At 53.7% G+C, this 10,636-nt stretch overlaps 1 long non-coding RNA gene across 7 annotated transcripts; it reads left to right on the forward strand.

Annotated features, from left to right (window-relative positions):
• The first annotated feature begins 2,277 nt into the window (after nucleotides 1-2,277).
• Nucleotides 2,278-9,093, forward strand: LOC136327119 (uncharacterized). Of its 7 annotated transcripts, none has more exons than XR_010729564.1 (5): nucleotides 2,278-2,354; nucleotides 2,879-2,991; nucleotides 3,647-3,829; nucleotides 5,011-5,103; nucleotides 6,021-9,093. It is a non-coding gene; the product is annotated as an uncharacterized lncRNA (long non-coding RNA). The 7 variants fall into 7 exon arrangements; XR_010729566.1 differs by having other exon boundaries at nucleotides 3,662-3,829; XR_010729563.1 differs by having other exon boundaries at nucleotides 3,679-3,829; nucleotides 6,021-9,092.
• Nucleotides 9,094-10,636: the final 1,543 nt, after the last annotated feature.

Consider the following 10,636-nt stretch of genomic DNA (forward strand, 5'->3'; position numbering starts at 1 on the left):
AATGGGGGGGCACTTGCTTGTTTTATCCCCTCCTGATCACAACCAGCACCCACATGTGGCCCGGTGAAGAGTCCCCGGCTCAGGGCTCCTGCCCCCCCCCCCCCCAGCCTCGCTGCTGTGGTCTAGCTTCTTTGCTTTTGTCTGCTGGTCATAAGACCTAAGGCCACGCTGACCAGCAGAAACATAATGGCCAGCACATACATAATTTAAATTTCTCTTGTAGTCACATTTCAAAAAGCGAAAAAGAAAAGGATACGGGTAAAATTAATCTTAAGGGAGATGTTTTGCTTAACACAGCCTATCTTTTCAACATGCGATCATTACAAAAATTAATGAGATGTTTACCGTTTTCTTTGTACTAAATCTTCAAAATCTCTCGTGTAGTTCACTCACTCCTGCAGTGCCTCTTGGTTTGGATGAGCTCTATTCCCAGAGCTCACCAGACACAGGCGGCTCGTTCAGGACAGCCCCATTGGGCCTCGCGGGTCTCTTTCCTGTGCCACTGCCCCCAGGGGCAGTCTTTCCGCTTCCTGAGAGGCCCCAGGTCCAGACCCCTTTGCCTTCCCCGGAAGCAAACCAGCCTTTGGGTCTGGGTGCCTGTCTTTCTATTGTTTTAACAGCAGAGGCCTACAGGGAATCTGAGAGTCCCGCAGTGGGCTCCGACCACCCGCTGTGTGACCTGGAGCAAATCACCTCCCCTCTCTGGGCCCCAGTCTCATCCTCTGTGAAGTGTTTCTATTTTGTGACTCTCAAACAGAGGGACCTGTTTACCAAAGGAAATCTCATGCAGGAGCCCATTGTATAAGTCAGAGTAGAGGGTTCCTGCTCCTTCTCTTTGAAGAGGTGAGGGGCTTTGGCCCTGCCCCCTCCAGCTCCCTCTCTCCAGGCCTTGGAGAACCAAGGAGGAAAACCCTGCACCACGCGACAGTTCACGACCCACTTTTTCTTTTATAAGATTTTATTGATTGATTTCACAGAGATGGGGGAGAATGAGAAGTATCAATTCATAGTTGCTTCACTTTAGTTGTCCATTAGTGCTTGTCATATGTGCCTTGACCGGGCAAGCCCAGGGTTTCGAACCAGCGACCTCAGCGTTCCAGGTTGAGGCTTTATCCACTCAGGCCAGGCCAGGCCACCCACAGGCCAGGCCACCACAGGCACAGGCCAGGCCACTCACATTTCCACACATCATTTTGGTAACATGTAAAACCATACTGCAGGCTGCTAGTGGGCCCGGTATATAGTAAAATTGTGAAAACATGCTCTTAAGAATGCATCAATTTCAAGTTAGTAGCCTCCTCTGAAGGGGGAGGAAGGAGATGGGTTGGACCTTTGGGGTCTGTTGCCAGCATTTAACTTTTGACCGAAGGAGTCCTGGAGAAGATAGAGCAAAAGGTTACCGTTAGACCCAGCTGAGCAGTGGGTATGTGGCTACCTGAGACATTACTCTGTATATTTGAGCCGTTTTACAATTTAAATGTATTTTAAGCTTTAAGGATAGAAATATATAATCTGAAGTCACTTTAGGCATAAGTAAGGGGAAAACAAAGTAAAATAAAAGGTAAGCTCCTCTCTCCATCTTTCCTCACCCCATACCCTCCCCATAATCCAAAAGACCTCTTCCGACCTTCCTGCTCTGCCTGTCCAGGAATCCAAGTGTTAAATTGACCAAGGATTAGGACCAGCGACAAGCATTGATTATACCTGTGGGATATCAGACAGGTGGGGGGCCGTGAGGTGATTAAGACACTGCTCTGCTTCAAGAGGAGTCCTTAGGGGGAGACCTGACCTCAATGCTGGCTGTGGGGGGGCTGAGGAAGGACACTGGAGCTGCCTCCTCCTTGGTTTCCACCCCCCCCCCCCAGCCTGTAGGCTTTGGGGAGGCCCCTCCTCTTCAGTCCTTACCAAAGCTCCCCCTCCCACCCCAGCCTGCCTCTCCAGGGCCCGGTGGATTGCTCTGAATTGCCTAGGCAAGTCTGGAGGACACTGCTTCCTCACCCCTTTGAATGTCTGTGAGTTCTCCCCTAAACTTCTCCCAGAGGCCTCTCCCGCCATGTCCACCCACGAGCCCCAAAGCTCGGAAAGGTTAGAAGACTTGCCAAGGTCACCTTGCTGGGCTGGGCATGGCTGGAGGTGGAGGGTTGTGGGAAGGCAGCCATTTACCAGGTGCAGTGAGGTTATTTCATCCCAGCAAACAGGTCCTGCTGGTTTGCCATTTGTAGAGTTTGCCCCTCATTCCCATGGGCTGGTTAAACGATAACTCGTCCTCTGTTGTGTGTGGAAAAGAGAGAGAGGAGGAGCCACCAGCTCTGACGGCCAGCCCGCGTGAGACCGCTAGCTCCGGGTGCTGGACTGTGAGTGAAGCTCCCTTCCTTTATTTTTAATTTTTTTCTGGGATCTTCCCCTTTCACATCTCTTCCCAGCCAGAGGAGTGAGAGCCAGGGGTGTGGAGACGGTAATAACAGAGTTCTACCGTCATCAGGGGCCTTTCATTGGGAGATTGCTTAACCAAGAGCGTCTGCGTCCATTGCACAGGACAAGCAGCAGAGGCTGAAAGGAGTGAGGTCACTCTGAGTCACTGGCCTCCCTGGCCTAACACGGACCTGGCTCGATGCGTCTGAGCCAGAAAGGCAGAGCAGGCCGGGCCGGGGGCTGGGGGCTTCACCTCACAGCCTCTGGTTTTTCCAAATGAGTTGAATGTCCTTGTTGGCCTTTGATCCCCTCAGTTGTGTGACCAGGGGGTGGGGCCATCCTGCCTTTGTTCAGCGCCTGCCTGATTACAGAGCTGGGCAGGTGGGATCTCATCTACCCCCACAACAACAGGGCCGGTTTCACAGACAAGGAAACCGAGTCAGTGAGATGAGGCCCTGGTTGAAAGTGTTACAGCTGGCCAGCCTGAGGGAGACCAGACCTCTGGACGCCAGCCCGGATCCAGGCTCGTCTGCTGCTCCGGAGCCATCGAGGCCACCTGATACCATGCTGGGGCCAGAGGTTCTTGCACAGTGGGGGGGGGGGCGGGGCGGGGGGCGGGGCCAGGGTCACGGAGAGAGGGCCAAGGACAGCTGCCCACGGCAGGTCAGGGCGGCTTGGGCTCTCCCCACACTGAAGGCTGACTTCTTTCCCTGCAAAACCATCTTGTAAATGGGTGCTGACTTGAGCGTGCTCACGTCAGAGTCAAGAATTGAGCCCCCAGGGAGTTGAAAGTCCTGGGCCAGCTGGGATTAGCATTTAGCCAGTTCTGAGAGCCTCAGGAGGGCCAGAGCAGGTGGCCAAGCAAGCTATGCCCTTTCCCAATGTGTTGGGGAAAGGGACACTAGGCCTCAGGCCCCGGCACACCCTCCCCTAGGGAGGAGGCCAAAGGAAAGCCTGGTGAGGAAGGGGGAGATCCGCCTGCCAGGTGCTCCCAACTTCTAACCAATTTTTCCCCTCCTGAGGCAGAGCCAGGCTGGGAAAGGGTGTGGCTGGTGTCCCAGGGTCCCAAGTCCCCCCACTATCCTGGACAGGGCCAACAACTACAGAAGATAATGGAACACCCTTTTGCTGAGACAGGATGTAGCACAAGTGGGCACCAAGTTCTGCGCTGGGGGAAGTGGGGGGCTTGGACTTCTAGCGCAGAAGAGGCGTTCCTTCTTCCCATACCTTCCAGAACTCCCATTCCCAGGTGGCTGCCTCCTCCAGGGCGCCCCGCTGGATGACTCTGCCACCCTCGGGTCATGGGACTGCAGCCACTCTTACAGAACCAGTTTGAAGCCAAACAATGGCGTGTCGCAGTCCAGCTAAGCAGAAGGCCACAGCCTGGTGAATACCAGTCAGTTCAAGAGCAAGAAGGGTAAGGTGTCTGTAGGGGCCCAGGGCAGTCCAGGGCATGTAGGAGGTAAGCTCCTCCCCCTGCTCTCCCGGGCTGCAAGGATGGAGTGGCCTAGCAAAGGGATCCCAAGGGTATCCCCCTCTTCCTGAGCTCCTGCCATGGCTGCTGGGCAGCACAGCCCTTCTCTTCCCAGGAGCAGGCCCGACCCCCACCCCGGGAGGAGGGGGAGGAAGGGGGGGCGGACAAAAGAGGGGCTGCAGCCTTCCTAATATGAGGAAGGCACATTTAGGTCCTAATGGCTGTCTAGAACTCACAGAAGCCTTCTAAGAGGTTGACATTTGACCTTGGCATGGTGGGAGGTCTTCCCTCCCTGAAAGGGATCAGAGGGCCCCCCTCAGAGATCTCGTGGGCTAGGGGGAGGCCTGGGTGCAGGTGTCTGGTGGGGGCTGAGCACGGTCTGGCGGAATGGGGGCCAGAGCACAGGTTGAGCCTCTCCGGGGGGAGGAGGCCCCAGCGGTTCCCTTGGACAGGGAACAGGCTGGGAAGGGAAAAGCAAAGGGGCTGGAGGGACATGCTGGACAGGCAGCAGGCTCGGAGCGGCCTCTTAAACTTGCCCTTGGCCGTGGCAGAGGCCACGTGTGCTGGGGTGGGTCGGGGCACTGCTAGAGGCCAGATCAAGCCCCTGAGCCAGAGTCTGGAAAAGGAAAAGTCTGAACATGCTGCCCAGTCCCTGCGAAGAGCCTCCAGGAAGGAGGCAGCAAACAGGGAGCCTTTCTCAGAACCCCTACCCGCCACCAGGCACACCGGGTGGACTCCAGCCTACAGCACCCAGATCTCGAAGGTCACAGCCTTGCCCACCTTGTGCTTCGGACTGTGGTTCCCTGTAGCAGTTAGAGTTACTCCTACTGTATGAAGAACAGAGGTGGCTCCACCCTGAGGGCCCCCCACTGGGCACCAGGGACCCTTGTCAATATCCCAGCTCCATCATAACAGGATATGAGTAGGCCAGTCACACTTGCTCCCTGGGACCCCTATATCCTCATTTGCAAAGCAAACTCAGGGCATGAAACCAGCACACCCCTGAGCCACCATCCAGCCGCTCCAGGTGCCCCATGCTGTGTCTTTCCTCCCAAAGGACCACCCCACCCTGTGCTCACCCAGGGGGAGTTGATGGATGACTAACTGAGCCTCTTCCTCCCCAGCTCCCACGCTCCTCTCTTGGATCCCACATCCAGGTGCCGGCAGTCAGGGCTCCCCTGGAAGCAACCTGAAGTTGCCACTCACCACTGGAACAGGTCTTTACAATTTACCAGGCACCTGTTTATAGCTGTGAATTTGTTTCATCCTCTCTGCAAGACAAATACTGTTAGCTCTATTTTACAGATGAGGAGATGGTCTCAGGCACCTGGCAAGTCTGGGGTAGGGCTGGGTTTTTGAACCCAGATCTGCATGGGGCTCTGAACTGGGGAAGGCCCACCCCAGCATCGAGCAGAACCCCTGGGTCACCCTCCTCCTGGGGCTGCAGTGTGAACACCCAGGCACCTCCATTCAGAGCTTGGTTCTGCAGACGCAGAGCCTAGTGATGTCAGCATTGCCATGGAAACCCTTCCCCAGCGTCGCAGGACCAGCCTCCCAGTGCAGTTTCCCTTTGTGTGGACTTTGCAATGCGTTGCCAAGGCAGTGGGGCCTGCTGAGCGGGTTGGCATTGGGTGGGGAAGGCAGACAAAAGCCTACACCGCATCCCAGCAACCAGCAGCTCACAACAAGGCCCGTGGAGCTCTCGGGAGGGTGGGGCTCAGGCCAGGTCGCCTGGCTGGTGGCCGAAGCCTGAGGTTGGGGAGCTGAGCCCCCACAACCAGGCTCGGGACTCCTGCCTGAAAATTGCCCTTCAGCGTTTTTAGTGCTACGTTGGGGTTCTACCACCTCTGAAACATCTGGGTCTTGTCAAAGGCAAACCCAGGCGCACACAGACCTGCCTGAGAGGAACTGAGGGGCAGCCACGGCTTAACCAAGTCTCCAGGGCAATTCGGGGGACGGTTAATTCTGAGAACCACCAGTTAGGGGAGGACGAGGTTTATTAAGCACCTAGATATGTTAGGCCCCTTTGTCTAATTTATCTTGCAAACCTGAGGGGGGGGGCGGGGGTGGAAGCGAACAGAGAAAATCGGTTTCAGTTTTGCTTTTTGTTGTTTTTTTACTCCCCGTTTCACAGTGGAAGACACTAAGACTCAGAGAGGTCAAATCGGTTGCTTGTTCTCAGTCACCAGCTTGGACGTGGCAGTCGGACTCAAACCCACAGTGTGAGGCCCTGCCCTGGGGCCTCCGCACTGGCAGGGGCCGGTGGCAAGGGCCAGCAGCCTGGCACCACTAGCTTCCTCCTCCTGCTGGTTTTCCAGGAAGAATCCTAACGCAGCTTTGTGGCATGGGCCAGGGCGGTGGAGGCCCTGCACCAGCTGCCGGATCTCAGAGGGGCCGGGCCAGCGCGGACCCACAGGGCGCTCCTGCAGCAGGCAGGATCCTGCTGCGTAGGAAAAGCGTGCCCTTCCCCCTCCAGGCCCTCCCGCTCACCCTCCTGTGGACCGTCTGCCCAGGGGGTAGGTGGCTGCTGACCCACTGGGCAGAGCCGCTGCCCCCTTCTTGGAAGCCTCCAGGAAGAGAAACTCCGTGACCTTTGCTGCGTCTGAGAGCCTCCGCTCACACAGGGACAGCCTTCCTGGGTCCAGCCTCCAGGCCTCCCGCTGTCTTTGAAGATTGGTTCCTTCGGCATCCTCTCCCTCTTAACAGCCTCTGAGGGTGCTCACAGGAGAGCCCCTCACGTCTGTCCTGGGTCTATTCTGTCTGTAGCTCTAGGAGGAGACCGAGCCCTGACTGACATGTCAGCCCCCGGGGTTGGGCTCCTCGTCTGCACCTGAGTCTCCTATGTTTAAGGCCAGCAGACACCAGTGATGTCGGATATGGGCCAAACACATGCCAGGGATGCCGGACACTGGATTGGGAATGGCGATGGGACTTCTCAGCCCGGGCCAGGCACGCCTGAAGCCAGGGTTCCGGCCCCAGCCATTCCTGGGCTCTGCCTGTCATTCTTTCATTGAACAAGTATTTCCTGAAGTCTGTGCTACTTACTAGGAAGAATTTTAAAAAACATAAAGTCAACAAGCCAAGGAAAGATAGAGAGGAATAAAGAGGAATAGTAAATACCTATGCTTCCTGCCCCCATAGAAGAATAAAACCTGGTTGTAACTCACGTCTAACATCACTTGGGGACAGAAAGGAAATATACCTCCCAATACTACCAGTGGTCATCTCTAGCTGGTGACATCACGGGGACTTTTAAATACCTTTGCCATATTTTCCACACCTTCTACTCTGTAAGATCTAAGTTTTGGCTTTGGCCGGTTAGCTCAGTGGGTTAGAGCCTCACCCTGAGGTGCCAGGGTTGCTGGTTCAATCCCTGGTCATGGCACATTCAGGAAGCAACAAATGAATGCACAACTAACAAATGAATGGAACAACAAATGAATGCTTCTCTCCCTTCTTTTCTCTGTCTCTCTAAAAATCAAACAATATTTTAAAATTTATTTTTAAAAAAAGATGTAAGTTTTATAAGCAGAGGCACCCCAGTAAATATGAATGTCTCCTGGGAGCTTCTTAACAGGCACACCATTTAAAAACAAAGACAGACAAAAAAAAGAACAAAAAAAGAACACATCATTTAGAGTGTGTGGGCCTGGAGGATGCGTTGGTTAGTTTGTCCATCGCTTCTTCTGCCCGGGGCATGCCCAGACAAGTCCACTAGGTCCTCCAGCCCCGCCTCCGCCCATCAGTGAGACTGTCTGTGCTGAGGGCCCCGGCCACGGGGCCCCCAGAGACTCACCCCAGCCAAAGAGTGCAAAACACCACAGCACCACAGAGCAATGAGTAGGCAACTCCCACCGCAAGCCTTTCACCTCCTCCCTGGCCCTGCCAGTCTAGGGGAGCAGAGGGGAGGAATGGGGGTACAGCTTCCCTAACGCAGAAGAGCACTGGTGCGACCTGGCCCTTCCCAGCCTCAGTTTAGTCACCTATAAATGGGGACAATATCGCTGCTTGCACAGGCTATTGGGGGAATGAAATGAGACAACTGGTCCACGGACCCCTAGAGGGCACCTGGCATATAACAGTCACTCAGTAAGCACTGCCGAATGGGCGGGTAGGGACGCAAGCTGCTACTCTCCCTTTTTGGGTTGGGAACCCTCCCCGCTCTGACTTAGGAAGTGTAGAACATCCTCGCTTCTACTGTCTGGGTGAGAAGCTCTCTGCTCCCTACGTTCCCCACCACAGGCTGCAGCAGGAAGCCCTGGGCTGGAGCTGCCATGACGCCCGCTCTCTGGGGGTTCCAGTGCCCTGGGGCCCAGGCAGCCCCTGCGGGAACTGCCACGTCCAGAGCCACCACACCCCAAACAGTAGCCACAGGAATGAAAAGGATTATGGCTGTTTTGTGGGAAGTTCAAACATTTAGAAAGCCCTGTGAAGGCCAAGACCATCTGCGGGCTGTAACATATGTTCTAAATCTCAGTGTTGATCTCGCCGAAATAACACCTTTGCATTTTATCAGGGCCCTTCTGGAAAAAATTATTTCCTCCAAAAGGGAAGACCCCGGTGGGGGAACCTCAGGCCCTTTGGCTGTCCCTGGGCCCCCCAGGCATCTGTGTGTCCTGTGCTGACTGCCTTTTCAGGCACTAGTGAATTCGAGGTTTTGGCATTGAGTGCTTGCCTGCAAAGAAGGTGGAGGCCTCTCTGGAAGTGGAAAGTGTCAGCTGTGCCCTGCATTTGCAGAAAGAGAGTCCACCAGGGCTGTGGGCTTTGGGTTCAAACGAAGTAGCTTAGGGGTTTTCCATCTGCTCTTCCCTTTGATAGTCCCTGCATGTGAATCCCTCACCAACCACGAACCAGGTCAGGCAGAAATGGTCACGTTCCCACTGCCAGTGAAGAACTGAGCCTCAGAATGACTTATCAGACGCCGCACAGGAACTAAATTCAAGTCCTGAGAAGTAGGACCACGTTATAGCAGATTTTCGAAAGGCTGTGTCTCATCCCCCAGGAGACTGTGGCTAGTGGGGTTTCTTTCCCTTTATAATTTTATCTTGTAACCATTACACAAACCTTACATCTGCACCTGTGACCAGAACCTCAGAAGACCAGGTGCCAACCAGGAACCCACAGGCAGCGAGCATTCTGTTGTATTTCCGGGTGCTTCCTTCCAATTGTCGTTCATAGGAAAATCTTATGTCGTTGCTTCTGAGACAAATATACCTTTTTCACACTTCCAAAATACAATGTATTTTATAATTGATGTATACACATAATGTGCCTGTATTCTTTTTCCCCACCAAAAACAAACAAACAAACAAACAAAAAACCCCACTCTCTTAGTAAATCCTTTGTGTGAGAGAATCAAGGAAATAGAACAGGTCATTTTGCGGAGACATAATCAACTCATCCGTGTGATCTGCTCCCCTCCATCACTTCCCTTTAGATGCCTCAGCGTTGGCAAAGGTTTTAAAGTAAGGACAACCGGTCCTGACTGGATGAGATCTAGCATTTCATAATCCCTGGCCAGCCGGCCATACCCAGTTGGGCACTTGGGCAATGCAACTAATTTCAATATAAATGAAAACAGCAGTAGGATGCATGTAAGCCACTGCTCTATAAATTCCAAAAGAAAAAGGGAAGGGAAGAAACTTCCATTTAGTGAGCACCTACTATGTGCCAGCCTTGTGTTGGGGAATGAGAAGGGCTTCAGGCTCTGGATTGTAAAGAAAGGGTTGTTTAACAATTCCGTGGTCAGAGTGCAGGAGGTTTTTAATTGAATAAGGGAGACGAGCCCAACCTGACGTGTTCCCTGAACCTGGGAAATTAAGAAGCCAGTGTAAGATTGTTGTTGTTTTTTAAATCACCTTTCAAGCAAATGTGTCTTGTTAAGCTGGTTGTTTTCAAATGTGTCGAACGTCTCACAGCGGGCACCTCCTGTGCCTCACGCCTCCTCAGTCTTAAAGGACGAGCCTGAGCCTCCAAGTTTATCGAGAACGAGAATCACCCGGAGGGTTTGTTAAACTGCAGATTGCTGGGTTCCCACCTCTAGAGGTGCTGATTCAGCGGGTCTAGGCTGGTGTTTGAGATTTTGCATTTCTAACAAGCTTACCCCCGTGATGTTGATGCTGCTGGTGCCCATGAGGATTACCTGAAAAGCTTTCTTAAAATGCTGGTGCCTGGGTCCTCCTCCAGGATTTAACTGATCTGGGTACAGCCTGGTCATCAGGATTGTCAAAGTTCCCAGGTGATTCCCACGTACTGCCCACACTGAGAACCACTGGGGTTTACGGGGAAAAGCCAGCAGACACAGTTAAGGTTCCTGGGGTCAGAAGGGCTCCTTGGATTCCACGACAACCTCCTCAGTCTTCCCAGATCTGGGCATGCCAGGCAGTTGGTTTCGGAGGGTCGGAGGGAGCTGTCCTATGCGAGCCATCTTTGAAAACAAGCGAACCATTTGCTGCTGCTGCTGGCATTAATGTTTCTTGAATGTGAACCTACCTGATTCCCTCTTTTTGTATCTTCCTCCTTGTCTTTTCTTGTGGCCCACCTGGTGGGACACATTCTGGGAACTTGGAGCATGGATCACCAGGCCCTTACACACTTGGCTTCCACCTTCACCTCCCCAGCCCATTTGAGCAGGAGAGCCCACCCCCCAGGGCCCACACCACAGCCCTGCAACGTCGCATCTAACCTAATGGACTCGTTGATGATCTGATACACATTCATTCATCTGACACATTTTATGGAGGGTCTGTG

Source organism: Saccopteryx bilineata, chromosome 2 (genome assembly GCF_036850765.1).
Source record: "Saccopteryx bilineata isolate mSacBil1 chromosome 2, mSacBil1_pri_phased_curated, whole genome shotgun sequence".
NCBI lineage: Eukaryota > Metazoa > Chordata > Mammalia > Chiroptera > Emballonuridae > Saccopteryx > Saccopteryx bilineata.